Genomic DNA, 22,264 nt, shown 5'->3' with positions numbered 1-22,264 from the left:
GCCTGTCCCAGAGATCTATGGTGGTTGAAGGGCAGGGGTGGGATCAGTGTACAGAAATGGTAGGATTTAGAGTCTTTTAAAAGGAGTTCTTTTCACATCAGAACCAATAGGTTTTGAAAAGGCTAGGATCTGAATTATTAAGGATGCTACTTAAATGAAAAATGGAAAGCATCTTTGAAACCAGAGACTGTGAATTTGAGTGCCAACCCTGTCACTTACTATCTTTGTGATTGTTTAATCTCATTAAGTTTCAGGCTTTAAATTTTTTTTTCATTTATAAAATGAGGATAATGTCACAGAGTAAATATGAAGATTTAATGAGAAGTAAATATCAATTGAATAGTGGTAAGCCTACAGAATTTGCTTCATAATGTGTACTCTTTTTATTTTTTAATTGTGAAAAACAGAATTGATGGGGATAAAATTTAGGACTTGGATTTGAGTATTGGAGAACTCTTTGCATTTCTTTCATCAATTCACATTAAAAAGGCAGTGGTGTTTGCCCCAATGCTGGCATAGGAGCAGAACTGTAGGACAGTGATTTTCACCTTTTTCATCTCATGGCACACACAAACTAATTACTAAAATTCTGCTGCACATAAAAAAAACACACATTAGTTTTTTGCTGACCTGACAAAAAATAGGTATAAGAAATCTAACCATTTGTCACAGCATGAATGGACCTGGAGAATAATATGCAAAGTGAAATAAGCCTGCCAGAGAAAAATAAGTATCACATGATCTCACTCATATGTAGAATCTAATGAACAAAATAAACTGATGAATAAAATAGATCCAGAGACATAGAAACATGGAACAGATGTCAAACTTCAGAGGGAAGACAGGGATGGATGGGTGGGTGGGAGGAATTAACCGGGGAATTTATATACATATATACATAACCATGGACACAAACAATAGAGTGTTGAATGCCTGGGAGGGGTAGGTGCAGGGTGGAATGGAGTTCAAATCGAAAAACAAAAACAAAGGGGAAATCTGTAAGATAAATAAAAAAATTGGTATAACTTTGATTGATTTATTAAAATAATAGTAATTACCTAGCCTTTTTGCCCCCAGAGTGAGTTTTTAAGAAATCAGGTATCGCCAAAACCGGTTTGGCTCAGTGGTAGAGCGTCGGTCTGCTGACTGAAAGGTCCCAGGTTCGATTCCGGTCAGGGGCATTTACGTTGGTTGCGGGCACGTCCCCAGTGGGGGGTGTGCAAGAGGCAGCTGGTTGATGTTTCTCTCTCATTGACATTTCTAGCTCTCTCTCTCTCCCTTCCTCTCTGTAAAAAATCAATAAAATATATATATAAAAAAAAAGAAATCAGGTATCTATACTTATATATAAAGATTTCTGGTACTACGAATTAATCTATTAGATGTAACCTTATTATGTGACATGACCAAAAAGATGCAACTTTATTATATGCCCTATATATTTATGGTTTAAGGCAAGGCATTCACACCTAATGGCTATTAATTGTGTTGTAGGCTGTTGTCATTTATCAGGGGTCCTCAAACTTTTTAAAGTGGGGGCCAGATCACGGTCCCTCAGAGAGCTGGAGGGCCGGACTATGAACTACTAATTCCTACTGTAACACCTCGGCTGCACTCACTGCCCAAAAAACCTGGCGGGCAGGATCAGACTCTTCTGTGGGCCGCATGTGGCCCGCGGGCCGTAGTTTGAAGACCCCTGAAAGGGAAAAGAGGTCAGTGCTCCTGACTAAATAGTCATTGCATGCTTAAAAAATTCTTGCAGTTGCCGAAACCGGTTTGGCTCAGTGGATAAAGCGTCGGCTTGCAGACTGAGAGGTCCTGGGTTCGATTTCGGTCAAGGGCATGTACCTTGGTTGCGGGCACATCCCGGGTGGGCGGGGGGAGGGGGGGGATGCAAGACACAGCTGATCGATGATTCTCTCTCATCTATGTTTCTAAATCTCTATCCCTCTCTTTTCCTCTCTGTAAAAAATCAATAGAATATATTTACAAAAAATTCTTGCAGTAACCAGTTGAAACTTGCTGATGTAGTATGTAGCAGGGTATTTTTTTCTATGCATATCTACACACACACACACACACACACACACACACACACAGACACACACACACACACACACACACCAATTTCTTTGTGGATCAGAAAAACAAGGTGAAATTACGAAAATTCCAGGACAGGAAGTATAGGAATTGGTGGTTGATTAGAGTTGGGTGAGATAAGAAAGCGCTGATACTGGAGAACTGTATTTAAAAATCCAGGAATTTAATCCCTTTCCATTTTATAGTGTCTTTCGACAAATGAGTTAAGTGGGAAAGCAAAGTAGCACAACTGACATATTACAAGAGAAGTGAATGCCAAGTATCCCATTTTGACAGATGAAGTAACAGGAGACATTTATGTGCCTCATCGACTGGACATAAGCACAGTAACTGGAAACTCTGACTTATAGCAAAAGCTCTGTCACTAATTTGTCATTGGTCCTAAGTGAGTTATGTGTCTGTTTCCTTCTCTGCAAATGTGGAAGCATCTCATCCTGCTCTCCCTGACGTTTCCCCTTAGGAACTGAAGCCATCTCAGAAATGCCAGGCCAGATCCTATGTGGGCTTTCTAGTGAGATCTTTAACTTGTTGTGGAGAATATATGCTTCTCCACAGGATAAGCAGAATCTCTATACAAATTCTCTTAATTTGTTTTTGTGCTTTTGAGAGTGAGCACAGGACCTCATTAGGTCCAGGAAGAACTAATCCATAGTGTTTGATCTGTCTGTAGATATGGAGTGTGTAGTTACTGAGTGCGATAATGGGTAGCATTGCCAAGGACAAAGCTCTCTAGGTCATATAACCGTAAGACATTCTTCTTTAAAAAGTGGGTGGTTGCCCTAGACCGTTTTGCTCAATGGATAGAGCACCATTCAGTGGACCGAAGGGTCCCAGGTTCGATTTTGGTCAAGGTCATGTAATTTGGTTGCAGGCTCGATCCCTGGCCCTGGTGAGTGTGGGAGGCAACCGATCAATGTGTCTCTCTCACATAGATGCCTCTCTCTCTCTCCCCCACCCTCACTCTATCTAAAAATCAATGGAAAAATATCTTCAAGTGAGGATTAATAAAAAGTTGGTGGTTACATTAGGTACCAGGTCATTTGTGTAAATAGTGACTTGGGTACATTTAAACAGTCTTCTCAGGGAAAAAGCAAAAAGGGAAATACGTTTATGCAAGGCATTGCCCATCTAGGAAGCGCTGGCATATCTTTAATCCTTACAAAAACCTTGGGAAGTAAATGTTAATATGCACATTTTTATGCATATTTTTATGCATATTTTTATTTCAGAAAATGAGATTATATAATTTTATAATCCGTTTTCTTCACCTAACATATTTTATAGAGAACTGCACTTATTTGTCTCCTTTCTTAGGCTGTGAATTCCCTAAAGTTACCAATTCTACTTCATTCATTTTTATTTTTCCAGTGCTTAACACCGTGCCTGGCACAGAGCAAACATTCAGGAAGTAATGAGTTAACTATGACTTAGACGTGGAGTCAGGACTCTAAAATAACTGGCCCATAGTCACTAAATCTTTGTTTTTCTCTTCTTCTTTTAGCATCTCCACTCACCTTTGAATTTTTGTCACAAATGGAGAAGTGCTTAAAAAATATATAGTGCTACACATGCTATGCAGCCAAGTTCAACCATGTTGACTCTGCATTCACGTAAATTATTCTGGTCTGAACCCAGTTGATAATGCAGCTGTTATTTTTATAATCTCATCCTAAGTACATATTTGCACAACAGGCGGTGTCATCTCATCTGAGTTACTTGGTGTTATTTGCCTGATACTTTAAATTACATAGCTCCATTACTCAAGTCATTATTTGTGGTTAAGAGGGAGTGGTACTGAGCGTGGTAAAAGAGTTTCTTAAAATGAGTTTCAAAGCGGACCCTCTTTAGATGTCTTTAAATTTATCTTGATTTAACTACATAGAACAAGTACAAAAAAACAGCTCTGCTACATTTGTTTGTCAGTTTACCGTACAGAAAAATAGTAGACTGATTTTTAAAAATTTGTGGGTTTAAAAAATCAGTCCTTACCTGTGAGCTTTTGTTAAATGATTGCTCTTTAAATGTTCTGCCACTTTATTTTATGAGCAGGACTTAAGGAGAGAGAACTCAGCAGGGATGGAATCCTCTCCTCTTGCTGAGTATGATAATGCACTGCAAATGTTGAGACTATTCTGACTATAATATTTATCTTACAATGAATCCTAATTGTCAGTAGTTGGAGAACTGGTATTGTTCTGTATCCCCAGAGACTCCAATTCATGCTATGCATCCTGTGGGCTCTCAGAAATGTTAATTGAATTGCTGCTGAATTGCTTGTATTGGTCTCAAATTAAAAAAACAAAAGCAACACCAAACACCCAACATCCTGAAATAACTAAGACTTAATTTATTTAGTTAAATTCCATGTCTAGTTTTAATTCTTCCTTAACATGTAAGAAAATATTTTATTTAAAAAAAAAATAGGGACTGCAAAATTATTCAGATTTTTTTTTTTTTTTTTTTTTTTTTTTAGTAAGATTAAACACTTTGTAGAGTTATAAAACTTTCATATTTGGACAAAAGTTTTTGTGAGCTTATTTAACACAATTGCCTTTTGACCCAGCAGTTATTGAATTTTAGTGTGCATAGGAATTACCTAGGGACTATGCTTTAAAATAGATTCTGAGGCCATATTTTCAGAATATGGCAAATTGGTAGGTATGGGTGGGACCCAACAGTCTTTTAAAAAATTATTTTAATAAGCATCTCAGGTAGTTCTGAAATAGGGAATCCGAAGATTGTGTTTTAATAATCACTATTTTTTTTTCAGTCCTACTTACATAAGACCTTCTTTGACTGTTGTTTTTAAACTGATAGCATTTATGTCTGAAATCAGATAGGCTGCAAAAAAAAGGTATATTAAAAAAACTAATAATAATAGGTGTTATTTCACAGAAATATATTTTGCTAAGAAAAGAGAAGACATGGCAGAAGAGATAAAAGAGAACAATTTTATTGAGTGAAAAGTTATTCCTAAAGTTTCAATTTTCTTTTTGATTCACTGCCAAATTTTTGTGTAATTCTGGTCAAGTGGCCTTGCTACTTTATATTGTATAAAGTGTAAAGTTAAGTAGTATATGGAATTCTTTGTAGTCAAGACCTCAGCTACAAAGGTTTTGGGGATTTAGTAAAACTGTGATTCTGTAGATAGGTCTTGAAAATTTGTGGGCTGTATTTGTTTGGCCTTGGTTCATTGCAATAAGCTATCTTTGTAAAGTGAGAGACATGCCTTCTTATTATCCATAAATGAGTGAGGTCATGTGGTGTTTCTCTTTCATTGACTGGCTTATTTCACTCAGCATGATGTTCTCCAATTCCATCCAGGTTGCTGCAAAGACATGCCGTCTTCTAAATAATCTCATTTATTTTAAAAGTAGACACAAGTTTTGTACTGACCATCCTTATTTACTGACCAATATATATTTTAAAGTTATTAAATATATTTTTATTTATTTCAGAGAGGGAGGGAGAGAGAGATAGAAATATTAATGATAAGATAGAATCACTAATCGGCTGCTTCCTGCATGCCCCCTACTGGGGATCCAGCCCGAAACCCTGGGCATGTGCCCTGACTGGGAATTGAACCCTTTAGTGACTTCCTGATTCACAGGTCAGTGCTCAACCACTGAACCTCCCTGGCTGGGCCATTGACAGATCTTCTTGAATTATTATTTCAGAAGAGCAGAAAAATTCTGACAGTTGTGAAAATTTGTCTAATTTAGGCAATTCTATCTCTGATTTACCATTCTGCTATACATGTGGGCAGAGGTGAATTGGCAGGCCTAAGAAATGCAATATTAACTCTTTCTTTTCTGACCCAAAAATACCATGATCCTGACTATCTATAATGTGTTAAAAAAAACAAAACAAAACGGTTTAGGCAGTGTAACATAGTGGTTCTCAACCTTTTTAATGCCAAGACCCTTTAATACAGTTCCTCATGTTGTGGTGACCCCCAACCATAAAATTTTTGTTGCTACTCCATAACTGTAATTTTGCTACTGTTATGAGTTAAAATGTAAATATCTGTGTTTTCTGATGGTCTTAGGTGACCCTGCTAGCGGTTTTTAAGATGTGGGACCCAACAAAAATATTTTTATGGTTGGGGGTCACCACAACATGAGGAACTGTATTAAAGGGTCACGGCATTAGAAAGGTTGAGAACCACTGCTAAGGTGTCAGGGTATACTTCCCACTGGGTGTTGATAAAATATGAAATTGTAGAATCTTATAGTTGGTAGGGACTTTAGAGGGAACGGGTGTATCAGTTCTTGAACACCATCTACAGCTGGGCCAGCTTTAATGATCATCAGTGGACCTTTTAAAATATGTTAACTCCTAGCCCACTCAAGGAGACATGGTTCAGCAGGTTCGGGGGTAGGGTCCAGAGATTTGAATTTTATAAAAGCTGTCTATGTGATTGCATAATCAACTAAGTTTTGGTACAATTTTCTACTCAGTGTAAGAATTCTTTCTACAACATCCATGGCAATGTGTCACTAGCCTTAACCTTGACAACTCCAGCAACATAGGTCTCTGTTTTGTGAGGCAGATTATTCCATTGGTTTTAAAGATTTATCTGGACTGAGCTAAAATCCATCGTCTTGTAGTCCCCATCCACTAGTATTATCCTTTCTTTTGGAAAGAAGAAAAGAGAGAACTTTTAATCAGTATTTACCATATTATACTCACGATGCTAGATATTACCTCTTCTTGTTGGCTTGAAAATATTAGACTAGATAGTTCCTTTAGCTGCAAAATGGATTACCAGAGTACATAAGCAGTTATCAGAATGTGGTCGGTCGAAACATGGGGACCCTTTGCAAGGGGTCTGAAAAGTCAAAACTATTTCTATCATGATATTTTTTTGCAGTGTAGACATTTACACCAAGGATACAAAGCCATTTTGGGCAAAATGGGTGGTGCCTTATATAAATCAAAGCAGTGGCACCAGTCTATTAATAATCATTGAGTTTTTTAAATCATCACCACCCACAAGGGGAAAAAGCCAGTTTCACTCAATAATGGTGCAGATGGAACAGTAAAGTAATTGATTTTATTCATTCTTGACCTGTAAGTACATCTTTTAATATTCCTTGACAAAATGGGAAGTATGCATAAAGCACTCATGTCGCATACCCTAATACAACGGTTATCTTGAGGAAAATCATTTGTGTGATTGAGTTGTAAGCTGAAGTAAATGCCTTTTTTTTTTTTTCATAGAACATTTTTACTTGAAACAACGACTAACAGACACACAATGGTTATTTGGAGTTGGGTGCTTGGCAGACACATTCTAAAAAATGAGCAAAGTATCTGTGCCATTGTAGAAAAAGCAACTGATATTGTTTGTTGCCATTAATAAAATTTGAGCTTTCAAGAGAAAATTAGTTGTTTGGGAAACTTGTATCTACCACTATGAAGTTGATGGCTTCCCAATACTTAAAAGCTTTTCTGATAAGATTGGTAGTGATATTAACAAATTTGATTTTTAAAAATACTGAATGATTAAATATGTCAACCTTTTAAAAATCTGTGAAACACAGTGAATCGATATTTCCCTAATGAACCAATGCATGCTACAAAATTATGCATGGGTAAAAGATGCATTTAGAGAACAGTGTGTTTTAAAGTAACAGAATACAAATCATTGATATTCAGGTTTCAGATTATATATTATAATTAATCTTTTAGAAACTATTACCTGTCAAATTTTGATATAGATCAAAGAAGAGTAGCAACTATCATGTTTAAAGGCTTTTTTTTTTATCATCTAAAGTTTTACATATGTCTACTTCCATACCCCCCCACCCCCCATTGACCTCCCCTCTGCCCCTAGCCATTCCCACTGGGGGCAAGCCCCCACCGGAAAGGCTATTAAAATAATCTCCTCATTCCAACTTCATATCTGTGTGAAGATGCATATTTTTCACATATTTCCATCAGGTCAACATATCACACAGATGGAATGCAGTAACACTATGAGAATCCGGCTGTCTTTTATTAAACCAGGCATTTCAGAGATTTGCAAAAATTCAAAATAATATCTATATTCAAATTCTTTGTTTTGGAAAATGTGCTTATGCTATTTTAAAACTATGTTATTTATGTTACCATGTAAATAATTACTATTTAATTATATGTTTTGCTTTAAATGAATAAATAACAAATGTTTTCTTAGCTTTAGTTTCTGATATAATAAACTAGAGGCCTGGAGCACAAATTTGTGCACAGGTGGGATCCCTCAGGGTGGCCTGTGGAGATCGGGCCCCAGCTCGCACCCCCAGCCTCTCAGCCCTGCCTGGTACCCCGCCTTGCCCTGGAACTGCCTCCTCACCTGTTCCACCATCCCACCTTTGGGGCGATTGATCAGGTCCAGACCCCCCCCCCCCCCCCGCCCCCCGCCCTGATCCCTCAGCACCTGGAAGCTGGGTGGCAGCCCTGCCCCTGACTGCTGTGCCAATGATTGCTGTCTGCAGGGCTGATTGGGGTGTGTGTGATTAGGGCCCCTGCTCACACCCATCTTGGTCTGGTACCGCCTGCTCACCTGCTCCACCATCCCACCATGATCCCTCCCTTGTCAAGGCTGGCAGCGTCTCCACTGCTGCCCACTACCAGCACCATGTTGCTGACGCCCGCCATGTTCTACACCACCACTTGGTGGTTAGCACATGTCATAGGGAGTGGTCAAACTCCTGGTCTTCCAAGTCAAACTCTTGGTTGAACGACGACTTTAGGGGACAATTTGCATATTAGGCTTTTATTATATAGGATATTGATAAATGGAAGCATAGCTTTCTGGGTCTCTCTTAATTTTTAGAAATGTCATGGAATTCAGAGACCAAAGAGTTTGATGATCTCTACAGTTTATTTTAATGCACTGTTTCTAGAACTTGCAACCTTCCTAATGGTTCCTATAAGATTTCTTAGCCAATTTCTTCTGCATACTTGTCAAAGTCCTTCTAAATGGTGGTCCTCAATACTGAAATCATATTGAAGATGTAGGTTGAACAGCATAAAATAAATAAATAGGCTAGTATGAGTAGGCTTTAATAATAACTATCTTTGGAGATCTTTAAGAATAGGAGAAATTTCTTTCTTTGAGGAAATAGATATTTGTTCCAGGAAAACAAAGTGTTAGACTAGGTAACATCTTAAGTTATCTTCCTTGATACCTCAAAAATACTCTTATCTTTGCACTTCAAGATATAAATATCAATAACTAAACCTGAATTTTTCCATTCATTATTATGATGTTCTTAATTATTACTAATTGCATTTTTAAAACAAATTGGGCAATAGCTTGGTATCAGTTTCTTTCATATCTCATTTTTAAATAATTCAAATTCTATATAAATGAATTCAATTACACATTTGGTGCTTGAACCCTCTTACCAAAGCAAAAAAAAAAAAGGGATGGGGATAAAAAAAGAAATGGGTGTGGCTTAGAGACAGTTTTAAGCAGGATTTAAAAATTTAGCTTGAAAGCTTTTAAAGCTTAATTATACAGGGAGGTGGCCGTGTTTTTATTTGCTGTTTACCTTTGATCTAGTACCTATTTTGGGGAGAGTGGGACATGCTTTTGTGAAAATGTTTATGGGTTCTTCATTTGAGGTCAGGATTCTTGTTTGAAGTTGCTCTGTAATTCAGAGGTTTTTCTCTTTGTAAGTTAATATTTGACTTTTGCTGCCAGATTAATAGCAAGTTAGTCAGGATTTAGAGGAGTACTTTTTAATGTATAAGTGATATACTGAAATTTAGAAATAGTTTTATTGTTTTGGGACAAATTAGACATGTTAAGTATTTAAAAATTTCCATAACACCAACTCATAAGGATAAGAAAGTAAAGATAAGCCTATAACTCACTCAATGTTAACATTTTTGTTAAATTGTATTTTACTTTGTGAAACGGGGGTATGTGTATACACATTTAATTTTCTATAAATTGGTCCTTATTATGCATGTTGGTTTTTTATTCAACAGCATATTTATTGATATAAAATTATGGCCATAATATATTTTTGGAAGTAGCAGAGCAAACTTGAAGGAGATTGACGTTAAAAAATTTTGACACTTTTTGTCAAATTACCATTCAGGGAAATTGTACCTAATTTATAATCTCATCAATGGTACATTAATGTGTTTATTTTTCAGACTTTCACCAACACTAATTTTTGACCAGTTTAAAAATATTTTGCCAATACTGTAGGTGAAAATATTTTATTTACACTTCTTTGATTATTAGGGAGAGTGTACATATTTTAATTATTGGACATTTGTATTTTATTTATACATTTTATCTTTATATTTTTTGTGCATTTTTATATTAAAGTGTTTTTAGCAATGCACTTTTTATTTAGTAAACTAAGGCTGTGCAAAAGTTTGATGATCAAATAGTTAGAAGCATGTCATTACTATGGTCACGTGTTATAGTCTATAGCCCAGGTTGGATTACTGATTGAAAAATTCTTGAGGGGAAAGGACATGGTTACTTAATTGTTTTTAAAATTTTTAATTAAGTTATAATTGGCGTATAAAATTGTATTAATTTTAGGCATAAAAAATTATTTTATTATTTTTTTAAAATATAGTTTTTATTTTCGCTAGTATTACAGATATCTCCCCCCACTCCTTACCTTCCTCCTCCCTTCTCCTCCCTATCCCCAGTTCTTTACTATCCTATTGTCCGTGTCCATGGGCTATGCATATCTCTCTATAATAATTAAAGTATAATATGCTAATTAGACTGGATGTCCTTCTGGACATCCTTCTTTCCTTCCAGAGGAAGCCAGGGCTTCTACGGAAGCCTAGGTCCCAGGTGTCTGCTGGAGGCTGGAGGGAAGCCCTGGTCCCAGGTGCTAGCTGGCATGTGGGGGAAGGAAGGCCTACTCTAGCATGAATTTCATGCATATGTGTGTGTATATATATATATATGTGTGTGTATGTATACACACACACACACACACACACACACACACACACATATGGCTAAGCAACTGTACAACCAGCTGGCCAGCCTACTGGCTGGTTTGTATGATGTGCACTGATCACCAGGGGTCAGATGCTCAACACAGGAGCTGCTGAGCTCTGGTGACTTGGCAGCCATGTTTCTTGGGTGACACACACCGGAAACAGAGGAGGGAGCCCGATTCCTCGAGGGGCCATGCGATTCTGCCTGCAGCAGTGGGTTATGTAATTGCTGGGGCACTGTTGGCCTTGAATCTGGTTTATTGCTGAGCTGCAGTAACTGCAGATGCCCTTCTAGCCATGGCGTCGCCCCAGATGCAATGGTGAGGAGGGACCACAGGAGGTTGGCTCAAGAATGTGTCTGGCTCAACTCACCCATCCTGCCCCACCAGCCACCTTCTAATTAATTTCCCTTCAATGTACATGAATCCGTGCACAGGGTCACTAGTAAGTATATAAATTCTTTGGTTTATCTCTTCTTGTCCATCCAACCCCTCATTGAGATATGTCAGTCTGTCCCTTTCCTCCCTTCTTTGGGTCTTATTTTGTTGGTCAATTCATTTTGTTCATTAGATGCCACAAAGAAGTGAGACCATGTGATATTTGTCTTACTCAGATTGGCTTATTTTAGTTAGCATAATATTTTTCGGTATTCATTTGCCCGGCTGGCATGGCTCAGAGATTGGGTGCCAACCTGTGAGCCAGGAGGTCATGGTTTTATATCTGATCAGGGTACTTGCCTGGGTTATGGGCTCGATTCCCAGGAGGCAGCTGATCAGTGATTCTCATCATTGATATTTCTAGAAAGGAGGGATCCTTTACCTTTTGGGACAGCATGGATTTTATTAATTTTAAGAAACATTTTATTTTCTTATTGTTCAGTGCAATCTCTAACTACTTGCTGAATGAAGAATGAGTAAACAGAGGAATGGAATAATCTATGATCATTGGGTGTTCTGAGGATTCATTTTACTGAACAGATAGTGATTTTCTATCGATAAAACAGACGGTGATTTGTTTTGGCATTTTTTTCTCTGTCTTTTTACTTTTGTGCTGCCCTCAGGACCAAAGTGGCTATTTTTATTTTAGAAATGTCTTCTTCAGCCTAAACTCTTTTAGTTCTCTAAGAAGTAGCTTGCTTCAAGTTATGTGTTAATTCCTGTGAATTGATTCTTAACTCTTTGGCCATCATAATATGTTGCTTGTTTATTTCTAAATTCTCTGCAGGAGTAAGTATGTACTAAATTCTTTTTCTCTTTGTTATAATAATGAACTCTGTGATTTTTAGAAACAAACTTTTTAAATTGTTTGCTACAAAATTCACCAATAGTGTATATCATTTGGTAATGAAATACAGAGTTGTTTCTAACATATGTACCAAGACTGTGTTGATATGACAAATGAGGTTTGTTGATTTCATATTAATGCATATTAAAATATTATTTGCCCTGAATGTCTGGAATTTAACTTGTTTCAAACTTAAAATATTTCCAGAGTTAGAGATCTTAACTTAAAGAGTACAAGTATTGGAAAAAAGAGCTATGCTGAGCCACAATATTTCTAGATGCATTTTATTTTATCCCCCAACATTTAAATGCAAAGGAAAGAATGAGATGTATTGTGTATGTTGCACAATTTCAATTAATGCTTTAAAAATATTTGCTAGAAGGACAGGGTGTGATTATTTAAAAAAAAATGTAATAGTACTTAAAAATCATTTTGGATTCTTCCAGGCTTTAGGCTTTAGATATAAATTTTGATATAGATTTATTTTGTGCATAACTTCAAAGCCATAATTTATAATTCATGGTAGGATAAAGTATGAAAAAACCAGTAAAGTAACAAAACCAGTATTCTTTGCTGACTTTGAATGGTACATAGAGTGTGTCCACACAGGGTTGTATGATGTCCCACATAAAATTGCTCTCCTGGTTCCTAAGACACCAGAAAGTCATAAGGACAAGGGTATAATACAAAAAATAAATGAGAGAGCTACCTTCCCTTGTCCAGACTCTCCTAGACTTCTTGCATTAATGGAAGTAGACATTATGAGTTGCTGCAAACTGGATTGGGAAAGGCCCAGGAACCATTCCCTAAAAAGAGAAGGAGGTCTGGGTGAAGAAACCTAATGGGTATAATAGCCATTGATACTTAAAACTGTCCAAACACCCAGGACAGATTCATTATCTGTTAATCCTGACTTGAAAATACAATAAATTATCTGCATCACTTAGGCAAAAGCATGTTGTAGGAGCTGGGGAAAGGCTGAGTTAGATATTTATTTTGTGTCTCAACTTAATTCAGGTGTCGATACCCAATTTATTATGGCCATTTGTGCTGTTAGTGCAACATTGGGAGCAGTGATTCCTACAAATGATGTTGATAAAGATTCTTCTTCTTCGTTGTCTTCTTCTTTTTCTTCTTCTTCTTCTTCTTCTTTTTCATAATCAATTAAAAAAATCTATTTAGCTAAGTAAGTTAACTAACATAGATGTTTACTGGATATATATATATATATATATATATATATATATATATATATTTAATAAAGGGTTTTGAATCAAACCAATCTCTAGAGTCTAGAAAAGTTTCTGACCTAAATTAGGAACCTAAGCTCCATTATTATTTTCAGTTGAACCCTACTTATAGCCACCCTCACATTTGGGAAAAAATACGGCCTTTGCAACAAAGTTTCTTTGTTTTCATGTACTAAAAATGTGCTGTAGTTAGACCAAACAATAAAAATAAACAACCAAACTACCTTCTAATGCATGGGGGTTCTGGAGAGAGGAAACCATAGATATTTAGAGGCATAAAGTGACTCATTGTGCTAGTTAAACTTTTTACAAGGCTAGCTCTGTGTGTTTGAGTTGCATCTGTTACCTCTTTTGCTAGAACTAAAGTGTGTGCAAGTAAAAGAATTTTGAATTGAATCATGGCTCATACAGAAAGCATTGTGTGTAACCTAAGAGTCTAAATGGGTTCCAGACTTTATGTAGAACAAAAACGGCATCCTTTCATGTTTGTTCTACCTATAAGGTATTCTCGTTGAACACATCCAAGATATTTTCTGTGAAGCTAATTCATTTTAACTTGCAGACATAAATGAAACATATTTTTCAAATGTAACTTGTAAGCCTTTATATCTTTTTATAAAAAAATTTCCTTTTGTATTTACTTACACTTTTAAACACAAAGTTTATTAATAACATTATATAAAAGGCTATCATGGGTAGAGATTTTGCATTCTTAGCTGTATTATGAAATAATTGTCTCTTTTGTTATTGTCATCTTAGAAAGAGTTGTTAGAGAAGATGGGACTTAAAAGTAGTATGATTTGTAGTCAAATGCATACTTCTTTAATAAAGCATAGAAAAGAGACTTACCTAATCTTTTTTTAATTTCATTTTCTCTCTATATTTTCAGGTCACTTTCATGAATTCAAAGGCAATTTACCAGTGATTTTGGGTGCTGGGGCTGATTTTCTTGGTGTATTTGTAAGTATTGGTTTATTTATTACTCTTCTCATTGTGTCATGGAAATTATAGTTGGTAAACAAGGTCTTAATTCCTCCAGTGTGAGAATTTTTATTAGTTTTTTTCTTTGGTAAATGTTTTTTAAGTGTTATTAATTTTTTGTGTGCGTTTTCTTAAGAGGATTTTAGAAAAAAAAAATACTAGGGCCCATTATAATACACTGAAAGAATAGACATCTTACTCTTTCAGATGAGGCTCAACTATAGGAGTGATCTACCTTAAAGGGGCTTGTCTGTATACACATGGATAGTTTACCCTGGTCAATTCTTAGTCTTCTGATTGTCTGGACTTGAAAATTGCTGTGTGCTTGTGCTCACTGAAAAGAGGTGAGATGATATCGAATTCAAAGAGCTGTCAGTATAGGAGAAGATCAAGTACTAAGGAACCAGACTCATTTAGTGAATGTATAATGTCTATCAAATTGGGGGCCTTTCTTGCTTTCTTCACCATCTCTCAAAACAACATTATATTTTAAACGATATTTTGGAGAACAAAGATACTTTTTTCTCAGGAAAGAAGGTAAACTTCAAGAAAAAATTTGAATAAACCTTAATGATCATTGAAAGTACTTTAAATTAATATATACTTACTAATATAGAAGCACTTTAGAGTATGTGGTTGGTATTAAAGATGTCTGTTAAAAAACAGACTATTTAAGTAGAGTCTAAAATACATTTATATGTGTAGTATGTTGTAATCCACTGGCATCTCAAGGGTTGCTTTACATTCGATAACAACAAAGATGTAGGAATTTTTCCTCCCTTAGTGTTCTCTGGACAAGAACTTTAGAGAATATACTTCTAGGAAAGTATTTTTAAAAAAGGTAACATTACAAATTAGAGTTTAAGTTATTCAGTAGTTAAGCAGAAAGCAGCAAAAATTTATTTAAAACTGCTTAATGGCTGGAGATGAAAGATGGAGGTGGAGTAAGTGGATGATGCAAGGACAGGCTCCCAGGACCAAACTGAATTACAACTAAAAAAACCCCAGCTTTACCTTTCTCTTAGTGGTACCATAGATTGAGGCTGGCATTTAGAATGAACCTTAGAAAGAAGACACAAGTGTTTAATATAGTTTAATGCATTTTGTATGTTTTCAATGTTTTAAGAATAATATGTAATTTTTATGAAACTATCAATTCACATTTTATTTTGAAACTGTTCTTAAGTAGAACACAAAATATTAAGCTACATGTTTCATTTGCATTAAATATAAGCTTTTAATTTGTGCAAGGTATCATAGTGAGGATTAGGAGGCAAAGAAGATGGGGAAAGAAATGTAAACTATTTTCAAGGGGCTCTGGAGAAAAAAGGATGATTCTAAGGGGCTGAGCTGATCTTACTAGAAATTTGAATGAAAGGGAATAATTTCCAGTTGTTCTAATCTTATCTTAGTTGCTTTATCTTTTCTTTTACCTCCTATCACTCTTCTGTCATATTATTCAGTCATTTCCTTTTGTAAGTTTTTAAGATGATTAAAATTTAAAAAAATGGCACCTACAAGATAATTACTGGCATTTCCACTAAGATAGCCTTTATTGAAATATTCTCTACTGTTTTCATCACCTGAAGGCTCTCTGTTTTCTGAATTCTTTACTCCACCATCTCCATCATACATAGACTAACTTTGAATGGAGGTGATCCAAATAGTTGAGATTTTTCTTGTGATTTAACAGAAAGATGCTAAAAATAGAAGATGGGTCTCCGTGGATATAGTTTTCATATGGTTATTTCTGGAGTTCAACTTCAGATTTTCCTTGATTACTTAGACAAAAGTAATGCTAATCATACAGGCCTTAAAGTAATTGTTTTCCAGTCTTGAGAATTTCCATATGCTAGATTAGGGCATGGGCTTTGTTGTTCCTTTGGTCAGTGGTCTCAGGCTCTTTTGGGGGCCTTCTTCTGAATATGGAACCTTCTTATTAAAGAAACATAGCAAGATACTATGACTAAGACAAGTCAGATAAAATTAACATGGCATCCAGAATGCTTGAGTTCCCATTTCTTTCAATTATCATGGAAACTGCCACTTACACTGAATAATGAGACAGCTAAAACAATAAAAATATTTATCTATTTTTGGCTTTAAGAACAAGCAAATGGGATCAGCGACAATGGCTTCTTTTAGGAACTTTAATTTCCATGTCCTGGAACTGCTTATTTGCTACATGATCTAAGGCAGAAAGTTATACCTCATGGCCATGGGAAGGTTTCTTAGTAAGGTGTGTAGAAGCCGGTCTGCGAGATAAGGAAGGTGGGATATTGTTTTGCACATCCATAATGAATGTGCCACACCACGGGTGTGTGAGAACCGATTGGAATCTTACCTACTCACATCTACTACCTAGGTCAGAAGAGGAAAACACTGTGAACAAGAGTGCTTATCTTTTCAGAAGCCAAAAGCATCTTATTATAGGTTTTTATCTCCCTCTTCAAAAACTAAACTACCCTTTTCTTTTTCCAAAGTAGGCATTGTATAATAAGACCTTGTTTTACTTGTTAATATCCCACATTTAGTTTTTTTGTGTCTAATCAAAAAATACTTACGGAATTTTGAGCATTTAATTTACCAGAGCAATAAATGATCGATTAAAAACAAAACAAAACAGAAATAGATCTTTAGATAACCTGCTTTATCAGGTTACCCAAGCCTTTTCAGTAACTTGAAAATGAATTCCCTTTTATAAAATGCTATCTCTGTTCATGGTCTCTTACTAGCTACCTTTTCCCTGAAAAAGGTACAAACAGTATTATAATTGTCTGGCACAAAAAGTGATTATTGGTTAGCCTGTGCTTCAGGAAATAATAATAGCAATTCCTTGATTTGATATGACACTTGTTTTTGCAGATATTAATTTGGCTTAATTTTTGCAGGACTTAATCTTTTAATGCTCTTTCCATTATATCAGGCTGTCCTTTCTCAGAAGAGAGTATTTTAGCTCTTTCTTTTGTTGTTTTTGATCAACAAAAGATTGCTATACAAATATTTTCGGAAAGTTGAGATAGAGTAAGTCAAGCAGGAGATTGCAGAGAGCTTTCTGCCACTTCATTTCCCTATGTTCTTGGATTATTTGCTCCTTCCTGACACTGGCCTATCTCCTATTCCAAAACTGTCACAGGTTGTGCTTCATCTGAAGTTTTTGAAAGGCATGATTTTTTTTTTTTTTTTTTTTAGGAATTTAGCAACAACAACAACAAATCACGAATTCATCTCTTTTTTTTTTTTTGTGGTATTTTTAAATGGACAAAATCTATTTCAAACTGAGCATAGCCCAGTGCAAAGCTCCCTCAGTGAAAACATCTGTGATTTTAAGGACAAGTAGGTCTAAGTGCATTATCTTTAAAAAATATTATTCCAGGCTAATCTTGACATAGAGCAGGTAAATAAAAAAGATGAGCTGTGAAAATCCACAAATAGGGCTTGAATGCCATTTTCCATGACAACGGGCGCTGCCCCACGAAAGCATTAATGCTGGGAATGTAAGGAATTTAAAATTGTGCCTTCTCAGTTTTACAGTTGTGTGCTCATGTTAATTAGAGATATACTGACATTTGAAGTGTCTGCATTGATACACACAGCTACTATACATTTGTGAACTGTGGCTAGAAATCTACTTTAATTGAAAGCAGTTTGCTCATCTGAATGTGTATATCCATTATATTTTAAGCTTTTTAAAGTTTTATATTCTAGTGCCTTTAGACAATTGTTCTTTCTGCTTGCTTCATTTTCTGCTTCTAATTTATACCTGAATGTGTAGCATGGCCTATTTTAATCTCTTCATTGTGTTTTGGAGCAATATGGATGGAATGTTGAGAAAAAAAAATTTTTAACAGCATCCTTTATTTACTGTAGTTTGAATATTTCTTGCCTCTCTGACTTTCTAAATTGTTGGTTTTCCTTGCAATCCTTTAAGATGGCCTGCCACGGAAAAAAGGTAGGATTTAGGTTTATTGAATTTGCTTCACTGGCTATATTTAAGCACTAAAAAGCTGCTCTTCACTATGGTTTTAGCTGGAAAAGCCCGTGTTAGAGACCTTGATGGAATGAACAGTGAAGAGGCTTTCTGGTTTTTCTAGTATAACTGAGATTCATCCCTTTTCTCTTGATGACAAGCTGTGTATCTTAGTTTTTGATTTGCAGATATATCCACAATAGTTTGATGATTTCTTGAGGTCATCTTTAACCCTAAATGTTTTGCTTTGTCTGTCTTATACTTAAAGAAAGATTTGACATCTCTCTCTCTCTCTCTCTCTCTCTCTCTCTCTCTCTCTCTCTCTCTCTTTTGAACATATGTATTTCTTAAGACTTTGCCTGTCAGGACTCAACCTAATCGTTTTCTGCTTGTTGTCTAATGAAACTCCCATACTTACTTTTTGGACCAATCCCTGAATATTATGCAAGACCAATTACAATGAAGCTTCCTTTTTTGTTGCCCCAGAACACACTGCTCTAAAAAGTTGGTAATACTCTGTACTTGTTTCATTAAGCCATTTTATTGGCACCATTAAACCACTGAAACCTGGGACCGTTAAAACTTAGTTCTATTATTATTATCAAGGCTTATTTTTACCCTTTATTACTTTTTTTTTTCACTGTGCTAAGTTCTTCTGTTTTTATTCTTTCATGTTGCTTACTACATATTGCGCCACCACAGCAAATTTTTGTAATTTTAAGTTAATTGCTCAATTATCAGTGATAGTCATGAAGTACTTGAAACATGCGCAGTTGGAAGACTTAAAAATTTCAAAATAAGTTGATGTGTCATAATCTCAAATGTGAAACGTGCCAATATCTGCAGGCATAAAAATACACCTCCCGAGCTAGGCATTTCTGGGAAGGCAAAAACCGACTCTTAAAATCAGGGCTTTTGTCTGGCACTGAAGTGTGTCATCTTCGCTAATTTCAAACAACATGTCTAAATTTGATCTTGGTTTGCTTTAAAAGCTCCAAAAATTTGGTCATGTTTATAAAGGAAAAGGGAAGTAAAACTGTATTGATTCTATTTGAACACTTTACTGGAACCTCACAATCACAATATTCACCATAAAGTGGAATTCAGTGTGAGGTGGATCTGTGCTGGCTGCCAATCAAGGAGGCTGAATGACCTCTAGATAATGTTTCTTTACTCATGAAGCAATCCTCTAATCAGAGGACAGTGTTGCTGTGATTGATATATATATATATATATATATATATATATATATATATATATATATATATATACCATGAGAACAGTGACACTTGGGGACTTATTTTGAATCCTACACAGTAATATTCTCAGACACCTTTAAGATAACTTACACATTATGGCAAAATAATTATTGTAACTCTTTTGGCAACGGGGCAAATTATCATTACATTTTGCATTAGTATTCAGTTTAGGGTTTTCTCTAAACTAATATAGTGCCAATGGCTCTTTTTTAGATGCTATTATGGTTCTTTTACATTTTTATAGTAGAGCAATACGAGAGTCAACATTAAAGTGATTCAGTGCCCTTTAGAGAAAAATTCTTCTTGACTCAAGATTGAAAACAATGTGGGGCTTGGGGGTAGTTTGCTAAGAGCAGCTAATAAACCTGAATATTCCCTCCAAAAGCTGCTCTCTCTCTCAACCCATTTTAACCAAGAAGATAGGCTTAATCATCGTCCAGTATTCTTACATAACTTTCATTAATATTTAGAGGTATTAGATGTATGCAGAGAAAGGGAAATAAAGCCATCATTTGAGCTGGGAGGTGGTCTCAAATATAAGGAAGTGAGGGAGCATCAGTGAATGCAATGATTACGCATTGCTAGCTATTATTTTAAAATGCAATGATTTACAAGATGTGAAATATAATTCTGTAAAAAACAGTTTGTCTGTAATTCTGTAAAAAACAAGTCATTGATTTACTCTAGCATTTAGATAGAGATATTTTAGTAATGATTCAGTTTATAAAGATTGTTTGAGTATGCAACAAATTCTGGTTCATTTTGTTGTAAGCTTGTCTCTAAATATGACTCTTAGCATATAGTTTTATTTGAAATACATATTTCATGCTATCTTATAGTATGGCTATAAATGTTCACATTTCACTAAATTGTCGCCAGCTACAAGCATCAAAAGTGAGTTAAATATTGCCAGTAAAGATAAAAACATTTTCTATGTTCTCGCCCTGCTTCTTTCTCCCTTTTCTCCCACTTCTCTTGTCTGTATCCTCCTTTCCTCTTGCTCTCTCTCTGTCTCTCTCTCTGATTCAAACTCTGTTGTCTGATTTCAGAACATATTTCTTGCTGAAACCAGTTTGGCTCAGTGGATAGAGAGTCGGCCTATGGACTGAAAGGTCCTGGGTTGGATTCGGGTCAAGGTCATGTACCTTGGTTGTGGGCTTAACCCCAGTAGGGGGTGTGCAAGAGGCAGCTGATTGATGATTCTCTCTCATCGATGTTTCTAACTCCCTATCCCTCTCTCTTCCTCTCTGTAAAAAATAAAATATAATAAAAAAAGGAACATATTTCTTCCCACTCTAGAGTACCAGCAGAGTCACACTTCATTTGGGATACTCTTGATTATAAACTTAACTGTGTCAGAGCACCTCAGGTCTGTTTACATCTTAGTTTGAGAACCTGTACATCTTACTCTGACACTGAATGCAGTGAAAAAAGGCCTATCCTGTCTTTTTATCACCCTGTCAGAATATTGCTACCATTTTATGCCAATAGTTATCTTCCGAAATACAGATTTCACATCTTGTGTTTTTGGGTTTCTGTTCTTCCTACATTTCTCTCTTTCCTTCTCTGAGATTGTATTTTCATTTTGGTCCTTATGCTGCTGAACGGAATTTCAGTAATGGGCACAGTGATTGTTGCTTGCCTTGGTGAGTTTTTTCCTGGAGGATATGTGTGTCACTCATATTTAGGGAGAGCCCCTGGGAAGAGCAGGGTTCAAAACAAAGAGGTCTTATCCTGGCAGGTACCAGGGACTGGGGCTTGTTTTGCTCATGAAGCAGTGAGCTACTACCCCTTACCTCATTTTTGCTGCTTGAATTTTTCCTTGTTATTAATAAATGTTATTGTCAAGAAGTTTTTTGTTTTGTTTTAATATTTGTTTTTGCATTACACCAGGGACCATTTTAATTTCCTTTTATTACTGGTGCCATCTTTAAAAAAAGCCTTATTGTGTCTTTCCATTCTATTTCCCAGGAAGAGGGGCAATGTAAGCATGTTGAGAGTAAATGCAAGGCTTGCCTAATCTCATAATGTAGAAAGGTGTCATTGCATGTAGGCTCTCAGCAATGCTAGGTAGCCTAAAAAGCACACATTTTAAGGCTGTGCAGATGTGGTGAGCTTAAACAGCAAGTGTGAGTCTCCCAGATAAACTGAATGCATACCATGCTTAAATCACCTTAAAGTGTCTTGTGTATCAATTCCCAAGAGGGTACAAGAAAGAGATTTTTGTGATATAAAGAAATAATCATCTTTACTGGGCCAAAATGTTAATCTTGGACATTCTGGCCATATGGAATTTATCATTTGAAGCAGTCTAGCATACTTGGAACTTAAGTGTCTCAGTGAGGAGAGATCTGACTCAGTAGCATCTTCACACTGGGTGGTGTAATCAGTGGTCAATCTAACTTCTGATTTCCCCCAGAAAGCTATTTAAAGATGAGATTAGCAAATAC

At 35.9% G+C, this 22,264-nt stretch overlaps 1 protein-coding gene across 2 annotated transcripts in view; it reads left to right on the top strand.

Moving 5' to 3' along the window:
* SOX6 (SRY-box transcription factor 6) overlaps positions 1-22,264 on the top strand; it is a 522,879-nt gene that overhangs the window by 68,873 nt on the left and 431,742 nt on the right. For both annotated transcript variants that reach the window (XM_084895473.1, XM_084895470.1), the window contains exon 2: positions 14,494-14,564. The gene's annotated coding sequence lies outside the window, so the exon portion shown is untranslated. The remainder of the gene's footprint in view (positions 1-14,493; positions 14,565-22,264) is intronic.

This window comes from Pipistrellus hanaki, assembly GCF_964339955.1.
Source record: "Pipistrellus hanaki genome assembly, chromosome: 9".
Taxonomy (NCBI): Eukaryota; Metazoa; Chordata; class Mammalia; order Chiroptera; family Vespertilionidae; genus Pipistrellus; species Pipistrellus hanaki.
Note: the sequence above shows the minus strand (reverse complement) of the source record. Positions and strands in the feature narration are given on the sequence as shown.